General features: G+C 49.2%; 1 protein-coding gene across 4 annotated transcripts in view; it reads left to right on the plus strand.

Annotated features, from left to right (window-relative positions):
• The window catches only part of RAD51 (RAD51 recombinase), a 709,369-nt gene that overhangs the window by 285,076 nt on the left and 403,548 nt on the right, over window positions 1-20,745 (plus strand). The gene's annotated exons all lie outside the window — the stretch shown is intronic.

Below are 20,745 nucleotides of genomic sequence, written 5' to 3' on the forward strand. Positions count from 1 at the left end.
GACATGCAGTGTGCCACAGGGATCGTGCATTTTACCACTCCTTAACCTCTACATAAAGCCCTTCTATTAGTCAATCTTGATGTGATGTGTTAGAACTATACGGATGACACCCAGATTCTATTCAAACTGAAAGGTCAGTTGAGGACCATGTGGAATTAAGCCAGTCTATATTCCAAAAAAGATCACAATGGATGTCGCCAAATTGGTTGGGCTTAATTGGGCTAAAATCAGGATAGATCTGATCCTGCCTTCTCAGACTCTGGAAAGAGTTACCTCTCTCTGTCGATCTCTTCACTAAACTGTGCAAGAACTGGACAGAGTTAACTAACCCAGAGTAATATTACACTGTGCTCGGTCCATGGCATCACACACCAGCAGTCTGTCTGACCAGCTCCTCTCCTTATCACTGTGTTTCTCAGACTGCTACGACCCCTGCAGTGGCAACTATAGCGACTGCTGAGATTACTTGAACTGTTTTTATTCATCTGCAGAGTCTCCAAATTATAGCTGCCCACATTGTTAAAAGTAGTAATGGGCAAGATCACATGACTTCAAGTAACAGACTTCATTAGCTCCCTAGCCATGCCAGTATTACATTCAAACCTCTAACTATAACTCACAAGTCTGTATACAGCCTCTCCCCCCATTATGCATGACCTTGGGGTTTACCTGGTACCATCCCAGACGATCCATCCAATCTGCATCACAACTTCTCCAGTCCATTTCAAGACACTTTTTTTATTTTTTTTACATCGGCAACATTTTGCATATCCTTTAGTTATTGGTAGTAGGCTTTGGCAGTCCCCCACTTGGCTTTAGGATAACATCCAACCTTCTGCGGTTCTTCAAAAAGTTTAAAAACCTTTTGTTTTAATCCTCCTGATAGGTTGGTCGGTTCTGGCTTCTCTCTTTACCCTCTTTCAGAGGTTTCAGTAAGTTCAATCAAAACTGTTATGTAAAAATGTTGGCCATAATAAAAAATACAGAATAACATGTCTCCCATCCGCAAACCACCCAAGGGTGATCCTGCTTGGCTTCATGGTGCAGGGTCTGCATATTACTAGTAGCAGTCAGGGTGCTATGATGAAGCACTGATTGTGTTCGGCTTTACAGCCTGGATGGGTACGACCCTGTCATCCTGTGAAGATAAGCAGGATGAGCCTTTTTTAGTTTGTGAATGGGAGAAATGAGACGTGCACTAGTGTTGTGACAAGGGGCTTAAGCTTCTAATGTCAACTTTAGGGGCGGTCTTTTAATCTACTGTCGCACGGGCATTTTAACTTGGGGCAATGGATCAATGGATAAGATTGGCACAAGAGGTTGATTTCCAACATTTGTAAATGTGAGAAAATTGAAGGTAAGATGCTTAGGAAACATTTTCCGTATTGATTGAAATATGCTGAAAAAAATATGCCCTATTTATTGGTCCAATCCAATTTGAACAAACTTTAAATTTTTAATAAACCTACCTATGAAGTTTAACTGTGGAATTGGTGACTTTAGGCCCCAAACCTTCTTATGGTTGGAATTGTGAGTGGTGGGGGGCACAGGAGGAGGGTGGGCGCAGGAGCTATTTTATGGTTATTTTAAACTGAATTTCATGCGTCTTACTGAACTGTGTTTAACTGGTTATTAAACTATATGCTTTCTTTCTTCCCCTAAGGGTGAAAGTTTAGATCTGTTTTGTAATCCATGTGTGACCATATTTGACTAGAGGTTTTACTTGCTTAGTGTGGATTTTAAAGGCCTAATAAATCATTTACATTTTTTTTTAACTTATTGGCGTAACATGAATTATTGGGGTTGTGTGTATTTTTAGGCCTAGATCACTCTTGCATCCCTCCTGAGACTAAGCCTTGTTCTCATAATTGGATGGCCTCCTAAAATCCACCCCCAGGGTTACTTTTGTTGCTCCATCTTAACACTGACTCACCAGACCCAACTGTCAAAAGAAGCCATCTATGAATCTGCGAACCCTGGATTGCTGTGCTGAAACCAATGGTGAGAGAAATTGTACCCAGCATCCCTGATCTGCCATTGTTGGTCTTCTTGTTTTGGTGTTTGAGGGTTGGGGGTTCAAGTGCAGGGTCTGTATACCAGTTTGCCTGCCCTCTGGGTCCCCATTGGATCTTAAAAGGGTGTGAAGTCCTCCTTTAGCAACTGCTACTGCTTAGCTTTTGGGGATGGAACCAGGTGTTTGCATGGGCGACCGGCTTCAATGATTAGAAAACACAGCAACCTTAAGTGCATGGTGATTTATAAGGGAACTATAACCGTGCTGGGTCAAAACAAACAGGGCTGGCATAAATTGCAACTGAAATGGGTCTGGATAGGTCCAACTAAAACTGCCTGACAAAAGTAGAAAGATTGCTTTCCTATCATTAAAAGCAAATGGCATTCCCTTCCCTGGTCAAAGGTTTGTTATTAGGAAATGCCTTTTTAAGCCAAGCGTCTGGGTTCCCAATATCTGGGACTTTGGCTTCTTTCTGAGTTTGTTGGATGGTCTTCAGAAAAAATGGTTTTCATGGGGACACAGCCCATTTACTGGGTGCTGGTCTCGTCCTGCTCTGGGATCTCTGGCTTCTGCACCTTGAAGCACTGTACCTCCTTGGGAGCCTTGGAATCTTTGGTGCAGGGAATGGAGGGGCTTGTGGAGTGGGCGCACTAGGTCCCAAAATCCTGGACATGGATGATGTATGTATACAGTACTTATTTGCAGCTGACATTTTCGATTTTTGCATAGTATATTTGTTGACTAAATTCTGAGTCTAGGGAGGGGGTAAGTGGGACCTGACAGGGAGTGGTTTCACCCCCCCCCCTTCCCACTCTTAGGGGACATGAACTTGTGCTTCAGTGAGGAACTCCCTTGGCCACACACACCATAGAAGCATATATGGGACTACCTGCTGAAGAATGTGATCCCTGTATATTTGACTGAAGGAAATGCTGAAACAAAACTATTTGGAAAATAAGGTTCTTTAAGCCGAACCGTGCATTCCACTGAGAGGAGTACAGAAACGAGAGAAGCAGAGTGTTGTATTCAGGGGAAGCTCTCCTTACGTGATCGCGCCTGGGAGAGGCATAGCAGAGATGAGCTGCGGAGCCCGCATCATTCGAGCGGGCGAAGAAAGCCAGCGTGAGGCACCGGAGGCCGGCGCATGCAACAAGGGTGAGACTATTGTGAAGCTGGAGAGAAGCCAGGTGGTGGCGTGGCCACGACCAGATCGTGGTGGGCAGGGCACCCGGCGAAGCATGCCAAGACCATCACAGCGGGAAGCACAAGCAGCTCACCATCACCCGCACTTGCATACAGCAGCAGCCAGGAGGGAAGCTGCGAACGGGAAGCCGACAAAAAGAAACGGGAGAAGCCAGATAACGAGGACGATTTCCTGAGCGAGGGCTGAGCCCTGTAACGTTCCCCTATATATACGGAAGGGCTGGGGAGTAGAGGAAGGTGGGAGGCCGCCTGGGCAACGTTATATGAAGAGAAACTCGCCCCTGTCAGAAGGACGAGATATTTAGTAACAAACTGTTGAAGTGTGGAAAACCAATGCATAGAATGAGCAACACTGTATGGGGAAAACGTTCAAGACTGGAAACTAATACCATGGAAGGAAGGGAAATGACCCTATGATTTTAAAGGTGAAGAAAGTATTTTAAGGGGGAATGCGAGCTAGGGCTTAATAAGATAAAGATATTTCTGATGCTTGTTAATCTGTTTAGAATCGCATGCTGTGCATATAGTCTGACATCTAGTGGTAACCGCAGAGTATTGCAACTTGTCTTTCGAGGATTGAAAGGGGACGTCGGCATAAGCGTGTCTGTAACACTATCCCTAACGTGACATGTAGTGTACCCAGAAATCCTCACGCATCGAGGTCCCTCAGATTGTTTTTTCCGCCCAGCTAGCTGGTCGCCTTATGCGGAGCTCTACCTAAATTGCAAATGTGTTAAAATCACGACCTTTGGTCATTTATACAACATTCGTCCCCTCTTCGATTACTGACCCACCGCCAAAGACCGAACAGACTTAGACAGCTGGCGTTCCGGTCCACACTGTCGACCGCGTGGCCAGGCCTTCTGGCCGGCCTACACAGACGGGAGAGTGGGGTATGGGGGTTTCCTTTCTTTTAAGAATGTCTTTCCTTCTCACCTCTCTTTGCCCCTTTGGTATTGTCGTCGATTATGTCGATTATGTTTACCTGCGCTATGGACAGGACTCCCTTTTAAATTTTGCCCTTCCTGTAAGGGAAATTTTCCCTGGAAAGACAAGCAACCTCGGTGCAATACGTGTCTCCCCTCAATCACGTGGAGGCGTCCCTTCAGCACTGCAAGTTCCTACATCCTTGGACCATAAAGGAGCGTCATGTAAAACGGTGGGCGGCCTTAGCGATCTCTCATGCCGAGGGTAGCTCCCCCAGCCGCCGAAAGTGATGAGGCCCATAGCGACAACCATGGTTCTAACACGGACGACATTGACCTTACAACGGAGCAGACTCGCTCCAAGACGTCCGGCCCTGATAGGCACGACGCAAGTCCTGCTATGGGGAGGTTACATCCCGGCGACAAGTACGCACCCACATCACATGGGACTAAATACACCACCCCCGGTACCGCCGCGATTTCTCAGTCGAAGCGATCCAAGGCGCCAACGGGTGCCTTCCGGGTCGCAGGGTCTGCAGTCATCCCCGCAATCGCGTCAGCGGCATGCGTCCGGGCACTCTGTAACTAAGGGCACAGCACCAAATCCCTCAAGGCTGTTGACGCGCCTTCCGAGAGCACGCCAACACTTAAAGCACCGGTCGCGCTGAAATCTTCATGCAGCCGCCCTCCCAGCCTAAACACCTTCCTGTAATGCTGAGCATCAGCGGAAGCCTTGTGAAGATTGTCTCTGTGGCTGGTAAACACAAAGATACGTCAAAAGACATATTGGGACGCCCGGAAGGGCTGGGTAGGCCCAAGAAAACGTCCAAGGAGACTCCAGAACGGCCAAAAGAGTGCCTGGACTTTAGAGTCCCCAGCCTTTGTCTAACACTCTCAGTGAAATATCTGGACGTGCTAGGCTACAGGATACTCTAGTGGAGTCCTTTCCCCCTTTTGACACCTCTGGGTCATCTAAATGGACAAGGTAGAAATGTGAGGGTTGTTTGAACAGGATAGAAAAATGTGTAGATTTTTCAGAGAGGTTCACCCCAAAAAGGCCTCGTGATGAGATCCCTTATGATGTACCCACAATAACGAAATACCAGAGGACCTCCGACCCTCTCCATGAGGAGGTCTTCGACCTTTAAGACCCTGAAGAGGTTCCTCTTGATCCTTATGCACAGGGGATGGTCTTTTCGATGATCCTCATGGTCAAACCCCAGATTGGGGGAGATGACCAACCTTTTGGTGAGAACCCACCTTGGCTATCCCCTACTCCTAACCCAGACCTGGATGCCATTTGCCTTGACCCTCTATCGTCTTCCCCCCTCTGCGTCGGACCTGTCCTGTGGACGACCAAATGGCATTTAACGCCAATCTTAGGAAGGTGGCTGAGCACTTCCAAATAGCCACACAGGAGGCAGTGGTAGACTCAGATTTTGTGGAGGACATTTCAAAAGAGAAGCCTCTGGCTAGCCAAGCTATTCCCCTTCTCCATTCCATCAAAAGGCGGATTGCCCCCTCTTTATTGACACCCTCTCAAACCAGAGCTGTTAATCCCAGGGTGGAGAAACGTTTTCAACCCTCCCCAACTGATCCCCTATATATGAAGCATCATGCCACACCAGATTCGCTGGTGTTCATAACGATTAGGAAAAGGGTGGGGGTCCGCTTGTCTACTGGCGGGTCGCCACCAGACACAGAGTGTAAAAAGTTATTTGCTTTTGGAAAAAGAATCGCCACTGCTGCGGCTTACTCCACATGGATAGCCAATAATACCACGCGATTGGCTAGTTATTCAGATGTCCAGTAGAACATAATGCAGCAAGGTCTGCAGGAAGTCGCAGAACCAGTGCTCTCCCGCCCACTAGCAATCGTGTTGAAGGGCAAACCAGTCAATCGCAACAACCTCAAGAATACATTGGATGCTGCTGAAACAGCTGGTCGTACACTGGCACAAGCTACCCTTTTAAAGCGCCATGCTGTCATGATCTCTGCTTCCAAAAGGTCAGGGTTTTCCCAACTCCCTTGGAAGCAGATCCATAACCCAGGTTCCGAGTGCCAACCAGTCCCAATTGGGACCTTTTGGACCCAGTCCTGGCGCCAATGGCACCAGGCTCATAAATATGCCCAGTCCCAGCGCTGGAAGCGCCGGGCTCATAATGCTTGGGTGGACTTACCTGCAGCAGACCATGCTGCTTACTTGCCTGCCAGTTGAGCCTCTGATCCTCTTCTGTTTGGAACTACTTTTCCTGTTGGGTGGGGCTGGAGCCACTCCCTAGATTTAGAACACTGGAACTCTTCTGGAAGGCAGGAACTCTTTTCTTACCAGGAACTCTTTTCTTACTTAGGCGTGGCTGTGGAAGGAGATACCTAAGCACTACAGGAGGCTATTTAAACCACACCCGGTGGATGAATCTTGCTTTGCATTACTCTGCACCCTCTGCAGCAGGACGCTCATCGTGTCTTCTGCATCCAGTCCTGGGCCTAAGGAAAAAGGCTTACCATCCTGAATCCAGTCTTCAGCAACACCTATAAAGACAAGAAAGAACAGGTTAGCATTCCGGCATCTGAAAGGCAAAGGCTTACCTACTCTTCGTGCGCTCCGGAGGTCTTCATACTGCATTCCGGCATCTGAAAGACAAAAGCTTACCAACTCTTCGCACGCTCCGGAGGCCTTCGGCGCTGCATCCGCATCTGAAAGACAAAACAATGTGCTTTTAAAGACATTGGGGAACTTTAATACTCACGTGCCATTACTCCTTTCCACATCTAATCCAGTGGGTATTCCGGCACCCTGCAGCCGCTCCGAACTCGTACCTGCAAAATAAAAAGACAGTTAGAGCGCATCGTGAAACAGGCAACAAGCGCTTACTCACGTGCTTCCAGGCGCTTCTATTCATCACACGGGCTCCATCTTCAACTCACTTCTGCCCCGGGGCAGATGGAGAGCTTGGCATTCACTTACCTAAGGTGAGAGCGTTAACCTTTGGGGGTCTACAGGAGAGGAGAAGAGGAAAGAGATAGGGACACCCCAATAACCCCAGTTCATTAACCCCATATTTTCTATCTGCAGACATCTTACTCTACACGTCAGGCATACAGTGCACAGAGGTCCAGCCCAAAGAGCCAACCAGGTGCTACACATCACCTTTGAAGATACGGTAGTCGCCCAGTCAAGACCGGCGCCTCTGCGAGAATCAGGTGAGCGTTACACATGCCTGGTGGAGGAACTCCGGGTTCAAACCCGAGACTCAAGCGTCATTGATTAACAAACCTGTGGAAGATTCCAATCTGTTGGAAAGGTGGTGGATGAGGCGCTAGAGACCGCCAAGAAGGAACATGAGACCCTCAAATCTTTGAACCAGATTACTCAAAGACCTTTTCAACAAAGAGGAGGGTGGGGGGGTTCTCGCATCTCCTTTCGCGGGCAATCTAATCAATGTTCCCCACATAATCAGTACGGCTCAGGGAACAATTGGTCTTCGGGACAAGGTTCTAACACCCCCAGTACTTACCCTGTCAGAGGACAACGTCGGGGAAAGGGAAGGGGTCGTAATGCCACCCCTAGAGGCTCACCGGCCTCTGGTCCAAAATTACTTTTGAGTCTGGGTCCCCTCCCTCGGGGGACACTTAACAACATTCCTGCATGCATGGGAGATCACATCGGACCAGTGGGTGCTCAAGACAGTCGCCCACGGGTACTGTATAGAGTTCAGGCGGCCACCTCGGTACAGACCTCCAAGATCCAGGCATCTGACACCGGAACACCTCAAGATCCTTCTACAAGAGGTCAAGATCCTGCAGGAAAAAGGCACTATCGAAGATGTCCCCGTTCTACAGGTAAACAAGGGTATTTATTCAATGTACTTCCTTGTACCCAAAAAGGATCTAACCATGCGCCCTGTTCTAGTCTTGTGCCCAGTGAACAAGTTTGTCAAACCCCTAAAGTTTTGTATGGTGACGTTGCAAGAAGTAATTCCTCTTCTCATGAAGGGGATTACATGGCAATATTGGACATGAAAGATGCATACTTTCATATTTCAAGGATGCCAGCACACAGAGTACCTAAGGCTCATGAGAGGGCAAGCACTATCGGTTCAAAGTCCTTCCCTTCGGCATTGCCTCAGCCCCAAGGGTATTTACAAAGGTACTGGCAGTGGCAGCGGCTCACCTGCGCAGGCAATCCATCCCAGTTTATCCTTACCTCGACGACTGGCTCATAACAGGGGACTCCTACAAACCATGCCTAGCAAATAATCAAAGGACGGTCGACCTTTTAGTCAGTCTGGGCTTCTCCATAAACGAGAAGACATCCAGCCTCGACCCCAGCCAAGTCGAGCAGTTTCTAGGGGCTCTTATTCGGGCAGAAGATGGTCTTGTCTTCCCCTCCAACGAGAGGGTTCAAAAGATGCTGTTTCAGATCCCTCAGTATGTAGCCTTTCGCGAGGTGACGGTATGCAAGGCCTTGCGACTGTTTGGTATGACAGCGTCCTGCATTTACTTGGTTCCTCACGCACGTTTGCACATGCGCCCCATGCAAGAGTGGCTAAACAGCCAATGGTGTTAGTCCAGCGGACTATGGGACGATCTAGTGGTTGTCTCAGTAGCCCTCGTTCTCTCTCTGAGGTCGTGGTCGAGAGAAAGCCTCTTGAAGGGGAAAACCTTCACCACCCCTGCAGTAGAAGCCACTCTCATGACGGACGCATGCCTCGCGGGGTGGTTGGGGACCTCACCTTCAACAGACAGCGCACAGGGTTTGGCCCCCAGTGGTAGCTTCCAACTACATAAACCTGTTGGAGCTACTAGCGGTGTTCAAAGCACTGAAAGCCTTTCAGACGCAGCTACAGGGCAAGACAGTACTGGTCCTTACGTACAGCACCACAGCCATGTACTACCTGAACAAGCTGGGGGGGCGGGGGGGGCACTCATTCTCCAGGGCTGTCTAAACTATCTCAGAACATTTGGAAGTGGGCTCTCAAAGACCAGATGTCTATATTGTCGCAACACGTTCCAGGGGAAATCAATTTTCTGGCAGACTTGCTCTGCCGAGACTTCCCACTGCCCTTAGAGTATGAAGGGTGACTACACATACGAATGGCGACTACACAAAGACATCGTCTCCAACGTTTTCGCAGAATGGGGTTTCCCAGAGATTGACTTGTTCGCAACTCTGGAGAACTAGCGATGCCCAGATTACGCCTCCAGGTACCCTCTGAACCAATCCAAGGGGAACGGTCTCTGGATAGCATGGTCAGGTACATTTGTTAACAAACCCCACCCGCCCCCCCATCCCCCCCCCCCCCCCCCCCCATCTTCCCTACTCAACAAGATTGTGCATAAGATGCACTAGGAACCAGTTACCATGATTTTAGTGCCCCATTATGGGCAAGCCAACCCTGGTTCTCCCACCAGATGGAAATGTCCCTTTCCTCCGGTGAAACTGCCTTGCCCTTACAACATGTCTCAGGGCAGGGGGGGAACGCTCCAGCCATGCTTGCAAACTCATCTTAGCTGCCTGGCTCCTGAAATCTTAGTTTGGACATCTCCAGCTTCCTCAGAGATGGATATACCCAAAGAAGCAAGGAAACCGAACACCAGAGATTGCTACTCCAATAAATAGAAACACTTTGTCACATGGTGTAATACCAAGGGCATCAATACCATTGAATGTTCCCCTACAGGTATTGTGTTATACCTGACTCACCTGCTGGACTCTGGTCTTGTATTCAATTCTCTGAAAGTTCACTTAGCTGCACTTTCAGCCTACAGTAAAGTGTCATGGTGGAAGGTCCCAGTAATTAAAACTTTTATGGAAGGGGTTAAGAGAATGTATCCTCCCATTTGGCTCACGGATGGGACCTAAATGTGGTGTTAACCAGACTTATGGGGTCTCCCTTTGAACCTATGCACAAAGCAAGAATATAAGCACTTGCTTACCAGACAGCCTTTCTAGTGGCAGTCACTTCCATATTAAGTTGGTGAACTACAGGCCCTTTCTATTCTAGACCCTTCTGTCGCAATTGACAGAGAAGGTATTTCTGCGCACGCGCCTAAATTCAGTTCAAAGTTCCATGTGAAACCGTCTATAGAACTGCCTACATTCTTCCAGTACCCTACCAACGTGGCAGAGAAGCCTATACACACTAGATGTGCACAGGGCAGTCATGTACTATCTGGAAAGAACTAAACCACTAAGGAAAACAAACCATTTTTTTTGTTTCAGTGGCAGCTCTTAGAAAAGGGGCCCTGTCTCTAAATCGGCCATCTCTAAATGGATTGTCAACTGCATCACACTCTGCTACACTCTTGCCAAGAGAGAACTACCCTTCAAGCATAGAGCACACTTCTCTGGACACAGGGGCTTCCATAGCATTTATTGCAAATGTTCCTCTACAGTCCATTTGCAAAGCGGCAACCTGGAGTTCTGTACACACCTTTACAAAACACTATTGCCTAGACACTCACTCTAGGTCTGATTCTCAGGTGGGACAAGCAATACTAAGACATATTTTCACTACTGTTACTTCTCACGTCCCACCGTCAACTCCGGGTACTGCCCACTAATCTATGCACAGCATGTTATTTTAAGCAGATTAACAAGCATCAGAAGACATGCACTACTTACTGTAATAGCATTTCTGATGATTGGATCTACTTACATTCACATGCGCCCACCCTTCTCAGCATTGGATCTTTCATGGATTCACATGCTGTGAATATTTCCCGTCGTCAGGCTGGGAAACCTCAGTAACTTTAATATAGCATTTTCCTATGTAAAACTTCGACACTTTAGTGTCCTATCAACGTTCTTTTTGGGTGCTGCAGGCTACACCAATAGGACGTCTGGTATAAATAGCCCCTCGCCCACAGCTTCCCTTCAGATTTCAACCGTCTTTAAACTGTGGGATCACCTTGTGTTTCTCTTTGTGTTTTGCACAAGCTTTATTGTATCTGGCCAGTGTCATCTGTGGGCCAGAAATAAATCGCTGTTTAGGCTGCAGGTAGCACAAGGCCTAAAGAGGGTCTTTGAAGGGGATAGCCATACAGATGGTCTGTCTGTACCCCCATCATTCGGCGGATGCCTGTGAGATATGTCAAGGGTTTTTGCAGAAGACTTTGAAGGACCACAACCGCCGGCTCATCTGTTGGCTGAACGAGGGCACTTACCTGGCTTCGGAGGTGGGTTTGGCCCGGGGGAGCCAATCTTCCGTGACGGTGGGGAAGACCTCTGCGGGCGGTGTCGGAGGAACCTCCCGTTAAGAAGCAATGGACGGAGTTGCCAACGTCGGAGGTGGGGGAGAGGTAGCAAGTCCTCTACATCCAGGTCACATCACTCAACAGGGGCGAGTGGCCTCTCGCTGTCAAGTCGGATCGGCCGGACAAGTTGAAGGGGTCCGGTGGTAGGCCCGAGAAGTCAAAGGCGGCGTCGGACAGAGGACCAGCGAAGCCGAGGGAATCTTCCTCCTCGAAGCATTCAGTGTCTAAGGCTCATCATAGATCGTCCAGCCGGGACTCGTTGAATCACCGTTCCAGCTCTTCTTTCAAGAAGTCTGCTTCCCCTGAGAAATCTAGGCCTGTGCATCCTCGGTTCCGACAACGAGTGTGTCGTCGGCGGATGTTCCTTCGTCGATGGTGGTGGTACAATCTGCTCTTCCGTCATCAACGGTGGTGTTTTGGGCTCCGTCCACGGCGGTGACTGACTGTCTGCTGTTGTCGGTTCCAGTCATTGTTGGGGCAACTGGATGCAAGGCTTCCATTGTCTGCAAGCTTGTTGGATCCGGTGGTTGAATGTGCCTGGTGAGGCCCCTAGGAAGTCTCCTCCGGTGTGGTTGCCATTGCCGGTTGGGTTGGACTGTCTCAGAAGTCATCCTGAAAAAGGAGAGTTGCCAGAGTCGAATCAGGAGAGTGCTCCTCGTGATACCCTGTCGACCGTGTCTTCATCACCAACGAGGGACGATACATGGGATATGGATCCTGAGGTGGAACAGCCTAGCAGCCCGGCTCAACCATCTCCACCAGATGATGTGTGGGGCTTTCCACGCCATGATCGCGAAGGCGAGTCAGGAGTTTTGGCCTGGCTCCTGAAGAAGAATAAAAACACTGTTTTCTCTTCGACCATATGGGAAAGCGACATAAGGCGGTCTTCTCGGTGCCAATTCTGGACCACGTGTGGCAGGAGGGTCTGCGCACAATGCGCCACCCTTTTTCTGAACCTGCAGTGAAGGGGCGTCTAGAAAAGAAGTTCAAGGCTTCTGCATCAACATTGCAGTGGACCTGGCGAAGTAGGGTTTTAAGTAAATCAATAATGGTGTTATACTCGGACAGCAAGCTTGGCTGAGGTGTACAGACTTTCGCCCATAGGCCCAGCATAAGGTCATGGATATGCCCTGTGAGGGTGAACACTTGTTCGGGGAAAAGATAGACGAGTCCCTGAAGGGGATGAAGAGGACAGTGAGACAGCGATATTGTACAATTTTACCTAACCCCAAAAGTTTGACTCCCAAAAGATAAGATATATATATATATATATATCCAAGACGGCAAAGTCTTTAGGTTCCCTGCAGAGTGGCCATTCTTTTTGTTGATTTTGGGCATTTCGTGGAGCCTCTGGTAATGCCCAGTTTGCCGCCTCCCGAGAGGTTGAAGACACCACGGCTATTCGTCTCAAGGCTGCAGGCGCTCGTTCCAGTCGGCTCAGAATAGCAGAGACTTTCAAGCCCAGCGTAAGAGTGTGCACGCCTCGGCTGCTAAAGGTAGGCAGTCAAAGTCTCAACAATGACTGTCATGGGCAATCTGCTGGGGGGGCAGGGTGGCGAACCACGTCGATGAGTGGCAACTTATCAATTCAGACCGTTGGGTGCTGGATACAGTACGTCAAAGCCATTAGTTGGAGTTTCGGCGTCCTCCAGTCCCCATTCTGCCTGTGTATGTGGCGCAACCGCATCTTCCAGTCTTGCGGCAGGAGGTGGTACTCATGCTAGCGAAAGGGGCAATAGAACCAGTTCGGGTTTCAGAATGAGGCTAGGGGATGTACTCTAGGTATTTCATAGTGAGTGAAGAAGCCCAGTGGCAAGTCGAGGCCCATTCTAGATCTTCAGCAACTAAACCAGAATCTGCAGCGCCTGAAATTCAAGATGCCCACACTTCAGGATGTCATCCGCTCGGTGCAACCGGGAGAGTTCTTGGCGTCGTTGGATCTGCAAGACGCCTACTTTCACATCTTGATGAGACAAAAACACAGCAAGTTCCTGTGTTTTGTGGTCGGGGGAAGACCATTACCAGTTCTGTGTTAATTTCTGTTTGGCCTGAAGTCATTGCCCAGGAAGTTTACAAAGTGCAAACACCATCGAGCATAAATCAGTAGGGGCTACTGCTTGTCTCTCTACTTGTATATGTGCGTACGTTTCCATAGCCTGAGACCAATATTTGGCATAGTGGGCTTGTGCTGCATAGTAGTATAGGGTAAAGTCTGGTGCAGCCAGTCACCCTGTGTCTACTTGCTCACATAACTTGGCCCAGCTTTGCTTGACGGTACCCCCACCCCATACGAAGCTGGAAGCAATTTGTTGCAGTTACATGAAGAGCGTATTGTCAGGCCATATAGGTATATTACTAAAGAGGTAAAGTAGCTTGGGGACCACTACCATCTTGAGTAGGGCGATGCGGCCATACAAAGAAATGGGAGTTTGTTCCACAACCTCAGTTTGGTCTCAAGCTGTGAAATGAGGGGGCCATAGTTGACATAGAGCGCATCCCTATCCGTAGCTACAATAATATCAAGATATCGGGCTGAGTTTGATGACCACCGGAATAGTCATGACCATCAGTCTTTTGGCGCTATGTGTCAGTGGGATTATCTCTGATTTAGATTGGTTTATTTTCCGGCTGGAGAATCTAGCAAACTCTGTAATGTCTTGCCTGATCAGTGCTAGGTTGGTCTTTGGGTCCGGAAGGTATAATAGTGTCATCTGCGTAGAGTGAAATGAGCTGAATGGCTCCTTTGATCTGTATGCCCCAAGCCTGGTGCTTGTGTTGTTGGTGTGCCGCCCTTATCTCTATCGTGAGGGAAAAGATTAGGGAAGATGGGGGACAGCCCTGCTGTGTTCCTCTCTGTAGGTTATAGGGTGTGATTAGTCTTTATTCTGGCTTTAGGGTCTTTATATAGTAATAGAATAAATGTTTGAAAGTTCGGGCAAAACCCCATCCTGTTTACTATAGAATACATTTAGCCCCAGGACACCGAGTCAAACGCTTTTTCGGTGTCAAGCGTGACTGCTTCCGCCTCTGTTCGTGGGTCTAGTTGGGCTATGATAGCAAAGAGTCTCCATAGGTTTAAGGATGTGGATCTAATGGGTACAAAGGCGGATTGGTCTGGGTGTATCAATTTGTTCATCTGGGGGATGAGCCTGAAGGCTACGACCTTGGCATACATTTTGGTGTCTGTGTTAATTAGTTAGAGGGGGGTGATACGATTTAGGGTCTTGCAGGGGTTTATTTGGTTTGAGGAGAACTGTTAAAGTGGCTTCCCTCATGGATTCTGGGAGTGTGCCGTGCAATAGGGATTCTTCCCATACCTGTAGCAGTCTGGGGGCCAATTCGGTTGAATAACATTTGTAGAAGTCGGTTGGGAGTCCATCTGGGCCTGGGGCCTTGCCTGCTGATCTCCAATTGCCTGGCCAATCTCTTCGACTGTGACAGGGAAAGTCCAGTGTGTCCCTGTCTTTCTGCTGTAGCGTTGGTAGTGGAATAGCGGATATGTATTGCTCTAGGGCTTGAGGCGTTACTTGGTCCGTGTTCTTGTATAGATCAGAGTAGAAGTCTGAAAAGATTTTGTTGACTTCATCTGGCTTGGTGTGTACGGATCCGTCCAGGCCTCTAATGGAAGTCATTGGCTTAAAGCCCTGCTCAGACTTTATCAAATTTGGTAGCATTTTGCTGGCCTTATTGCCCTCGCCGTACCTCCTGGCTTTGATTGGCTATGTAGTGTATTTTATTTCACGCTCTGCCAGTGCTCTAAATCTCTCCAGTTGCTTTTGCATCGGCTCAAGGGTTTTGTTGCTTGGATCTTGTCTGTGTGCCTTTTCTAATATCCGGAGGGTATTTTCCGTCTGGTTAAGGTCCTTCCTGATGGTTCTTAACGTGCCCAGTGTTTTGGCTAGGAGATGACCTCTTGTCCAGACTTTAAATGCCTCCCAGATCGTGGAGTGTGTTGCCACTGTGCCCACGTTAAAGTCAAAGAATTCACCAATTTCTGCTCTCAGTGGTTCTATGATCGTCTCGTCGCGCAGGAGGGGCGGCGGCATTCGCCATGTGCGTTGTATTGTTTCACGTATTCCAGTGTTTAGTTCGATCAGCACCGGCGAATGGTCCGAGATTGTGCGTGGGAGAATGGTGCAGTAGCTCACCTGTGGGACGAGTTCTGGTTCTCTCCACACGTCTGCCAGTAGTATTTCCGACATTCCCTGCAGTATGGACCTGGCTGCTTTTGAGTGGGGCCTAGGGGTTCTAGTTGATCTGTCTGTGTGGGGGTCCAAGATTGTATTAAAATCTCCTCCCCAGATGATCCTGACCTCTCCATGGGGTGAGATTAGTGTCGTGACCTGCAGGAAGAACTCGGGGTGTCAATGTTTGGACCATGTTTGTTTATTTATTGTGCGCACCGGACCCTGAGGTAGCAGGGCGCAAGAGAACAAGGAGGTTTACAGCTTAGTTAAAGATGTTACAAGTTACAAGTTACAGGTTACAAGGTAAGCATGGTGGACATTTCTTGAATCTGCAGGGTAAGGCAAGTGCAAGTGCAGATAAAGCGCAGCCAAACAATCAAATCTATAGCGAGCGAAGTCTGAACGAGCATTATAACAGGTCATTACGTATCAAGTGACATACAATTGGACGTGCGAGGGGTGGATAGTTATTATGTCGCATTCTCAGTGAGCCATTTTATGGTGTTCTTTCTGAAGTTGTTGAAGGTTTGGTCAGATCTAATCTAATATGTATTCACTAGTATTTCTTCCTGGTTCTGGATTGTGCCCCATATAATCACGAATCTGCCCTCGGTGTCCACTATCGACCTTGTGAGTTGGAAGCCGGTTCGGCGATGAATAACTGTTAGAACCCCTCTGGAGTTTGAGGAGTACCCTGTGCCGATTCTATGGAGCCCCTCTCTTTGGTTTCCACTATAGCCGTTGCATGTGTCTCCTGCAGGTACAGGATATCAGTCTTGTCGCTTGGCATAGGTGAGTATTTTTCTAGCCTTGATGGGGTTTGCCAGCCCTCTAATATTCCATGATAGTTCACATTAGCCATTGATCCTGTGATTGCCATAGGTGCGCATGAGATGGACTGTTAGGTTGCGCGTTGCGATGCATTGTGCGTAGATCCTGATCCGGTCGTCGGCTTTTTTCTATTTGCCCATGTTAGGGAGAATTCTCTCTTTAGGCTGAATTTCCTAACCTAGTGAGTTCCCCAGCAGCTTTGCTGGATTTCTGGAGTTTGTTTTTTTTCTCCTGCCAAGAGTGGGACTATTTTTCTCCCACTCTTGGACATGAGTTATGGTGTTCCTTTAACTGTTAATGTGTTTTATGGGCTATGGGGTCCTTTACTCCATAGGGTCTCATGTGTTTTTACTCTGTGTTACACAGCACCCTCCGTGCCGTAACAGAGGGGTGTCATAGTGATACCCCACCATAGACTCCATAGCCTGGGACTGACCGACTCCCAGGGCATGTAAAGTCACCATTGGCTTTACTAGTCCCAAATTATTAACAGAAACCAGTACAAACCATCATATTGTGGACGTACTGGTCGGGGCAATTTGATTGCCTTGGGGTCTGTTAGTCGAGGGGGCACGTCTCCGTCCCCCCCTGATTGAGTTTTGGCTGGTGGCAGTGGAAACTACTTTTTATATTCGACCGCAAATATTTCCCTATGGGATTTTCCCATTGTTCAAGACTACCAACTTCTCATAGCCTCGAACATACTGCCGGTTTATTTAATTAATATTAAATCGCCGGTTGGTATTTTTTTCCAGGACTCGATTCAAAAATGGCGTTTGTTCTCTTCTGTGACTCCAACCCAAGTCGAGCCCTTTGTTCCACTTTTTGGCAGGCTTCTCCACAGAAGCCTCCAAAAGTGTTGCCACTCTGTCTGGGTACCACAGGGGGTGTGGGAGGGGGTTTAGGCACACTGGACTGAGTTATCTTGGTAACTCAAGTCGCACTCTTGTGTGATTGGCCCAAATGGTGAGCCGGCCGGCTCACCACTTAGCATGTTTGATTGACAGCTAGGCTGAGTGAATGGGGGTATGCTGCATAAAAGCAGGGCTTGGGGGACTGGAACTTCAGAAGTTGCCACAGGACCTGAGAATCCGACGAGGGAGAAGCTGAGCCAACCTACCACGACGACGCCACCGGTGGAGCCCTGCGGAACCGACTCGCCACTTCCCGACGACAGAGAAGATCTCCCGGCTGTAGAGGCTTCTTCCCCTGACTGGTGGGCACAACCAGTTTATCTTTCTTTGCACCCCAGACCGGTTTGTGGTCGAACTGCCCGTGCCAAGCACCCCGGCAGCCGGATAGCCACTCACCACTGAACCGTGAATCAACGGACGGCGCCTTGTACCTGAGAAACTCTGTGGCTGGTTTCTTCCCTGGCAGTGCAACGGACACCTGTCTTCCTCCCCGACAAGATCCTCTCTTCCCCCCAGATGAAGCACCGACTTGCACCCGCTGCCAGGAACAACTGCCCCCGCTGGAGTCTTCTCACCACTTTAAGGTACCATGTCCGCCAGGCCTCCCTTTCTAAAGATTGCTACAAGGTAATAATAACTCCTTAACCTTCTGGACTGGGCTGGCCGCCTTGACCCTCTAACTGGTCCCTTTCTTTGGTCCAACTCCTTTTTGAACCTTTACAAGACTTTTGTGCACTGCAACCGTGTGACCTTGGACACATTTCGTTTCCTCTTAAAGCGGATCCGGCCTACTGACTCTGAATTCACGGTGTTACTTTGCCTTCCTCTCTTGTTATGTTCGTGAAAAAGTGTTGGGTTCTGTTTCACTTTATTCTCTGCTTTTCTCTCCCTTTTTTAAAAACAAATTATTAGAGTGCCATCTACGTTAAGCCCTCACCGCTGTCTGAAAATAAGTGGGGCTTTACTTAAGACTTGTCTAATATTCTTTTAAGGGAGTGTATATCTTTTAGTGACCGTGTTTTTGAATTGCTTACGATTAGTGCCTGTGTGTTTTTCTGGATGTGGTTTTAAATAAATAATTATATCTCTTTTACACCAAGCCCTGGTCAGTGTTTACTTGTTCTATTTTGTTCTCTTGACCTATTGTGAATACTCTGTATACTGCCTAACTCTTCTTGAGGGAAGTCTGACTGCTCAGCCACAGCTACCAAGTGAATCTGTGTGGTACAGACTGCTACCAAGAGGGTTTACTGCCAAACACCTGTAGTCTTAAATCTTTTGCAGTGGTCCCAGAGGGAACTGCACAGGTTTCTGCCTAACAGCCCAACCCCCCTGGGCTCACTCCCGCCCCTCCCTCACCATCCCTCCAACTGGATGGTGTATCCCTGGAACTTAACATAACAGTCTGAATCAGCGGGTGGCTGTGTGCGGCCGCTGTTGGAAAATTCCCATAAACTTGCCGCTTCCATACAACTTAACTTTTGAGTCGTAGCGGGGTGGATGTTTTTTTCAAACGGTCTGACATGGGGCTTCAGCTAGTGCCAGAGTGACTGGGCCGATGCCCAGGCTTTAGTTCATCCACCATTGTTTGAGGTTTCTGGAATATGTTGTTCGACGTAGGACATGGCTTCGGCTGGAGTTTCGAAAAAGCTGGTTCTGCCGGCGTGTTGTAGGCGCGGTTTCGCAGGCAACATCATTGCATAAGGTAGTTTCCTATCGCTTACTGCTTTTTTGGCTTGGTCGAATGTCAGAATACAATCTCGATAATTGAGTAGGCGCGCTATTATCGTGTGTGGGGGAGCCCCTGGTTTGCGAGGTGCGGCGAGTGATCATGGGCTCTTTCGACTAGACATTGTTGCGAAAACCTGGCTCCTGGGAACAATGAGCGGAGGACTTCCTTGAGGAACTGTTACATTGGGTCGTTCATGGTGCGTTACGCCACCCCGACAACTCTATTATTGCGGCGGGACCGGGATTCGAGGTCCTCGCATTTATCTGGGATAGTCTTTACGTGCTGTTGGATCTCCTTGATTGCTTTGCTCTGTGTCGACTGTGTCCTCCAGGGTGCTCACTCTATCTTCTGCCTCTGATACCTGGCTTTCACCGTCTTAATGTCGGTTCTGATGGAGGTTATGGTGCTTCCTATTTCATCTAGTTTAGTGTTGACTGCCGCGAACCCAGCTTGCATCGCCGCCATGTACGGATCCATATTCGGCTCAGTGTGGCTGGGAGGCACCTGGGGGGGCGTGGCCAGGTTCTTGGGATTCTGTTGCACCCAGAGAATTAGTAAAGGCATCCATTGGCCCCCTCTTGCTGTCCCTGGCGCCCGCATCATGCCCGCCTCCAAAGTGCTGGGGATGTATGCTGTTTCGTATTATCTGTTACGGTCAGATATGGTGAACTGGCGTCCGAGATGTGCCGTTGAGGGATTGCGGGTGACGTTCGGATCTTGCCCGGATGGTGGGTTCTCCTCCCTAGCCTCGCTATGTTCATGCAGAGGTGAAAGCAGCCAAAGTGTCCCTTTATATTTATGACATGCCCTGGTTGTTGAGCTCCTCTCACCCACTCCAGTTAAGTATGGGTCTGAGCTGAGTCCTTATCCTCCTCATTGTAGTGGTGAGCGGCCCCCGGATGGTTTACGCATGACTCAGCCGCTCCCAGCGTAATCCCATGTGTCCGTGCGCTACCGTGCTCTGTTAGTTTGTTGATCCCTGTGCTTCTGGATGTAGGCCAATTAGGCGACTGACCATACAGCGCTGCGGTTGTTACCTTTCCGTTCCCCTGTGCAGAGTTGAGGGTTGTCAGGGTATATCTGTCCCCGTATGCTGGGCTGCTCAGCAAGTGTCGCCCTCAATCCCTCAGGAGGTGTCCCATAGGCGATGCGGGTCTTCCCTCTGTGGTCAGGGTCACATTCCTTCTAATTTAGGCATCCGGGCAGCACACCAACCCCCTGCAGCCTTGGTAATGCTGGGTTGGGCAGTTTGGAGGCCCACGCAGCAGCTAGCTGTGGGTCCCAGTGGGATAGTTTGTGACGGGGGTGCAGCGGGTTTATGCCGACCCCCGGCGTGTGCAGGTGTCACTGGATCCCTTTGATTTATTTTTCGTCGCAGCTGACCAGATATGGGGGGGCCCCGGCCGCGCTGCCGTCAGGTCACGTCCGTTGCTGCAGCGTCTCAGGGAGCAGGCCAAGCCCGTTATCAGGCTCCCACTGTGCAGCGCTCCAAATATCTAATGGGAACAGGGGGGTCGGGGCAAGCCACGAGGAGCGGGATAGCTAATGACGCTCCGAGGGCCCATTGTCTTCCTCGCCTCCCGCTGTGACTCGTCCCAGCTGCCGGGCCCCCTTACCAGGATCTGCCACTGCTGCAGTCGCCGGCCAGCGCACACGCTTTCTCCTGTCTCTGCGCCCA

Source organism: Ambystoma mexicanum, chromosome 14, assembly GCF_040938575.1.
Source record: "Ambystoma mexicanum isolate Mex_15411 chromosome 14, UKY_AmexF1_1, whole genome shotgun sequence".
Taxonomy (NCBI): Eukaryota; Metazoa; Chordata; class Amphibia; order Caudata; family Ambystomatidae; genus Ambystoma; species Ambystoma mexicanum.